Raw genomic sequence first — 6,000 nt, forward strand, 5'->3', positions numbered from 1 at the left:
AATTGTGCTGCGTAGCCGTGACGGAAGACCGTGGCAACCAAGCGAAAACTCAAGAATCCACAGCGTCCACTTCGTCGGCAACAGAAAAAACGTTGCGAGCCATCCTGCGTATGTGCCATTGATATATTTCCACCTGTTAACAGACGTCCGCCTCCGCTTGACTCAACAAGTGGAACGGATAGATTTGACATATCAGTTTAACCAAACATTAGGTGTTACGTGGGGTAGATGACAGCGGAGTGCACTTGTGAAACTGCTATCCGGCCGCTCATGTAGAACCGACGTCAATGGATGTCATCAGGCTATGCCCTTCCATATCACCCCGTCAAACCACCGTGGGTGATGGTTCAACCTTCCGTATGCGTACATGTCCCCGGAATACTAAAGAAATCACTGGTTCCTGTCAGTGGACTACAACAACTTGCTCTCGCGTACATCTGGTCAGAATACCAGACATATGTTCATGTTTACACAGATGGCTCCGCGTCACCAAAGGCATCAACAGCAGCTGTGGTGATACCAGCCCAACAGATGACACGAGGTTTCATACTGGACCATAATTCTACATCAACCGCTGCAGAGCTTGTGGCTATTCGGGAAGCGATTCGCCACATCTGCGGGGAAAGACATCAAGAATGGTGCATTTTCACGGACTCAAAACCCGCGCTGCAAATTTTGCGATGCTTCCTGCGCCACACCGCATATCAGGTTTTGGAACTGCAGATCACCAAGCTACTTTCATGCGCTCAAGAAAAACACACCGCATAGTGTTCCAATGGATCCCGGGACACTGTGGGCTCAACGGTAATGAGATGGCCGATGCTGCAACAAGGCGCGCCCTCAACAATGGCATGCGAGCTGTAGCGCCATTCTCCAGACCGGACATCACATGCCTCCTGTCGGAATTAATGAGGAGTGCGACGAGAAGATACTGGGCCCAGCCAGACGCTCGTCACGTCCGCCTTAAAAGGCTGGATCCCGATATGAAATTTCCTATTCTGCGTGGAATTCCACACCCTCATACATGCCTGATACACAGACTGCGATTAGGCGTCGCCTTCACGCGCAAATATTTGCACATTATTGGACGGACAGACTCCCCGGACTGTTCAGTGTGTGGCGCTGTAGAGACTATAGAACATGTGCTCGTGGTGTGCCCTGAGTATGATCGCGAAAGACTGACAATGGCAGATACCTTAATTGAGACATTTACGCAATAGAGCACTGTCGGAGGACCTCTTGCTAGGCGCATGGCCACAGAGTTGGCAGACGACAGAGACAATGCGTGCTCTTTCACGTTTCCTAGGTGACACGGGCCTGGACTCACGCCTGTGATACCAGTTGTGTAATGTGTCCTTCACCTCGTTCCTCCCATTATCATCCCCCATTGTGACCCTTTTTCTTCCCCTCTTCCCCTTCCCTTACGTTGAGCAGCAGGCCAGATGCTCCATTATCCGGCCGACCTCTCTACATTTTCCAGTCATTAAAATACTTCTTCTTAACCAAACATATTGGTTCGTTTATTTCGTTTATGAATTCGAAATCCTGTTCTAGAGCATCGTTGTATCGCGAGCTCATTTCTAGTTTCGGTATTTTGTATGTCCTGCGCCGATACAACAAGCACGTTTCGCAATGTGCTGAGCCTGCTCGACTGCGTTTTTCAAATGTGAGCAATAAAGTTGCTGTAGGAGCATAACATCACAGATGTTTATGTGGGAGCAGTAGCAACCGTAGTAGAGCCTGGGCTGCATATATTGAAAATCTAGAAGGCAAAGCGCCTTAGCAGAGAGAGAGAAGTGGTTCTTGTGGAAAAGGAGGAAAGGTTGGCACTATCTTCTGCAACCCATGCGGGAGCACGGCTCAGCGCTAGCAGGGTGGGCGAGATGGGATTAAAAGAAAGAGAGGATAGGAGGGAGGAAAGTAGAGGGTCGTCCCAGCAGCATCAGAGCAGCCCGGCCGGGAGGGCCCAGTGGGTTCGACCGGAGGAGTAGGCTGGAGGTAGACCGTATAGGAGGTGGCCCAGTAGAAGTGAAGTAGTGGCGGATCAGTAAGCCCGAGGTGTTGGGATGGCCGTTAGGCCATCCGTCTTTGTAGAAATTTCCTATAGTCTCGCCGAGAGCCCCGACGAGTCGAGGTACTCGACGGCACTTAGGAAGGCCGGTAGATGATTACGACAGGGGAAGAGGATATCTTCCTGTCGTGAACATGGGAGCCCCAGGCGGTGGAACTCTTGCAGAAGTCGGCCACGGTGCTGCACGTGAGCAGGGCAAGCCAGCAGGAGGTGCTCCAGAGTCTCTGTTTCACCACAAGAGGCACAGGTTGGCGAGGTGGCTTTCCCAAGGTGGTGCCGGCGGGCTGCCGTCCAGTAGCAGCCAATTCGCAGTCGGAGCAGCAACGAGGCATCCCTTCGTAGGAGGCCGTGCTGTGGAAGAGGCCGTGGAGGCCGGCCCAGGGATACCCGTTTGTCCGGGTGGCAGGCGATGATGTGCCGGCGCAGCCTGTGTATCGAGAAGTCTGCGGCCGTTACAACAGGGCTGAGGGGCACGCTTGAGTGGTGGGCACTTTTTGCAAGAGTGTCCGCCTCTTCATTGCCCGGGATTCTCACGTGTGCCGGTAGCCAATGCAGGGATAGTGAGCAAGCATCCTGCGTCCTGAAGCGCCGTCAGTCTTGAAGAGAGCAGCGCAACCCCAAGGCTAGCCCTGTCAGTGTTCTGCAGACAGAGCAGCGCCGCCTTGGAGTCGCAGAAGATGGCTGCCGGGGTCGCTGGTAGCTCCTCTGCAAGTAGGTCCACAGCAAGGTGGAGTCCTGCTAGAGGAGGAGGGTCCTCTGCTGCGGTAGAGCTTGCATGTCCCGGAAGACGGCACAGCTTGCTCTTTTGTAGGGCCGGTGCAACGCAGGCTGCTGTGGATGAGCCCGTCTCCGGTATCACGGATCCATCGACGAAGATGTGAAGGTGGTCCCCAAGTCTCTCTTGGAGGAGAGAGGCTGCCGTCTGCTGTAGGGCACATGCTGGGGAACGGTTCTTCGAGACACCTGGCAGCTCCGTCGAAATAGGGATTGGTGGCCGATGTGGTGGGCGATGCTGTACAGCGTTTGCAGGCGTGTCCCCTATGACTTCCTTATAAAGGCCACACAGCTGTCCCATGTGTGATGCTGGCCGGGAGTGTAGGTGGGTCAGGAGTGCTTGACCATCTGCGGCATGGTGTAGGCGATCAATGTGTCGTAGCCCCTGTCGCAGAAAGAGTAATGACAGGGGCCAGGCACCTGCCTCAGCCCAAGTGGCGGCCACTCGTAAGGTTCGGCGAACGCCAAGACAGAGCCGTACTGCTGACCGGTGCTGCAGTTCCAGTTTCCGCAGGCGGGGTGGGGGCAGCGCCACAAGAGAGAGGGCATACAGTAGCCGTGAAGTGGCTGCAGCTTCAAATAGCTGCAGGGCCCACCTGGTGGTACAGCCCTGTCCACGGGCAAGGAGCTGTGATATCGCCTTGCGGACCCGGAGCGTCTGGGCGCATAGGGCCTTGGTAGCCGGCAGCCAGGTCAGCCGATGGTCAATGCGCAGCCCCAGGTAGGTGACTGCCTTGCTCTATGGGATCTGGACGCGCTCCAAGCGCAGCCGGGCAGCTGAGCGGTGGGCTGATGCTCTGGGATGCAGTAGCAAGGCCTCGGTCTTCCTGGCCGAGATGGTGAGGCCGATGCTGCACAAGTATATAGTCACAGTGTCCAGGGCTCTCTGTAGGGCTGCACGTGCCTTGCGGATGTGTTACGGTGGACCCCGCATCCATAGGGCGATGTCTTCCGCGTAGATTGAGGACTGCACGGGGAAGTGAGGGTCGATCGGCAGGGCAGCAGGTAACCGTGCCACGGCCAGGTTGAAAAGGAAGGGGCTCACCCTGTAGGTGTACCACCCCTGTGGTACACCTGCAGCGACTGGACGGGGGGGGGTGCTCTTCGATTGACCCACACGTACCCTCAGGGTGCGATTGTGCAGGAACGACGAGGGGAACCCCCGCCGTTTGCCACAGATGCAGAGGAGGTCCAGGCCTTGCTGGACAACTGCGTGAGGGAGGCTGTCGAAGGCACCCTGTACGTTGATCAGCAAGAGCATGACGAGGTCCCCGCCGGCCTTGGCGTCCTCCAGGGTGGACACCGTGTCAGCGATGGAGTCTGCAGTGCACCGCCGCCGCCGGAAGCCCGTCTGTTGGTCTGCAAGGAAGCCGCGAGCACGGGTCACCCAGTCCAGTCGTGCTAGAGCCATGGCCTCCATCACCTTGCAGGCAGCGGAGGTGAGGGAGACTGGTCGATAGGATGACAGTTCCCTAGCCGGTTTTCTGGCCTTGAGAATGGGTGCCACAATGGCTGTGCGCCATGCCCTTGGCATCTGCCCTCACTGCCAGATCTCATTGAAGCACTCGAGCAGGCGCTGTTGCTCGCTGGCGGCCAGGTTGCGAAGCATCTGTGGCGTTACACCGTCTGCTCCTAGTGCGCTGCGGCGTTTCCCTAGCCTCAGAGCTGCCTGGAGCTCGTGCAGGGCAAGTGGCTCTTGGCAGAGGGCAGCGACCTGGCTGGACGTCCAAGCAGGGTGGATGCTGTGTAGACAGGTGGGCAGCTGGGCAGAGGGGTGTCCGACCGGCAGGATGGCTGCACTCTGTGGCACGAGAGGGGCGAACCGGTCCGCCAGAAGTTCCGCGAGGGCCTCTTCACTGATTCCTAGCGAGATGGCCACAGCGAGGACGGGTTGACGGCTCGTCCTCTTGCGGATGAGTGACTTGAGTAGTCGCCAGGATAGGGGACCCCTTGAACGGTCCTCGATGCTGGAGCACAGGCTCACCCAGCTCTGGTTCCTCCTGCGCCGGGCCTGTCTTCTACAGCAGGCGTCCACTCGTCTGTATTCAGTCCAGTGCTCTGCCTTCCCTATCCGAATTGCTCTGCCCTCCATGCGGCGCCTGGAGGCTGTTGCATGTGCCGAGGTATGCGTCGCCGGCAGGAGGTCTGGACCCCACTTCATGCAGAGTCAGAGACGAGGAGAGCTTTCTCGGCGAAGAATTCTTTATACAATGTGTACAAGTTGGCGTGGTTATCAGGAGAGAGCAGCAGAGCCGCTGCAAGCTGCTTAAATAACACGTCCCCTCCCCATATTTTCCAGACAGTCCCTAAGGACGAACAAGGTCGAGAGAGAGAGGGCCCGGGCAGCCTCCGTGGTCCCAACGCCGCTTTCAGAGGCCGGCGCCTCCGGGCACCGCGCTGCGTCGGCAGGCCAATCTGGCGGTCGGTCGGAATGGTGCGCCGGGCAAGTTCAATGGCCCGGCATAGGACAAAGGGAACAATTTGCAAGGCTCCGTGTCGAAACATAGTCCTTGGTGGTCGGTAAAAGGGTTGCCCCTGGCCGCCGCCGCGCAAGGGATGGGGGGGGGGGGGGGGGTTGCTGCATTGCTGCCGGCACGAGGAGGGGCCGAATAGCAGTCCGTGAGCCGGCGGCCGCTTCCGTCGTTGACGCCGTGCAGCCTCGAGGACACCCAAGCCGTGCACGCAGCCATCACGTGCCCGAAGCGGGCACCATGTGAGGATGAATGCTACCTCCACGGTCGACACACCACAGCACTGGCCTCCCGTCAGGCAAATCCCAAGGCACAAACATAACAGCTCTTCCGCCGACGGGGAAGATCTCGTACGGTGAGAAGTCTCAGCTGCTCGACGGAAGAGATCTGCTTCGCCTCCTGTCTCTTGATTTTCTCCTAAATCACGTAGAACGAAACCACTGGCTAGGCAGCGCCAGCCATACTCGCCAAGCGACTAAGCTGACATTGACAGTGAAAACTCCTATACTTCGCTAAGTCCTGGCAGTCACACAAGTGTTCTCGCTTCTTCACAAGGCAAATAAGCAAAAGTATACAGTTGCAACCAAAAGAAATTTAGCACAAGCTGGCAAGATAAACTAAATGGCGCGGCTTAAACCATCAGCATTGGCACTGGCTGCTCCCTTTCCATAGCGCACGTGAAAT

The sequence above is a fragment of the Dermacentor andersoni genome, chromosome 6, assembly GCF_023375885.2.
Source record: "Dermacentor andersoni chromosome 6, qqDerAnde1_hic_scaffold, whole genome shotgun sequence".
NCBI lineage: Eukaryota > Metazoa > Arthropoda > Arachnida > Ixodida > Ixodidae > Dermacentor > Dermacentor andersoni.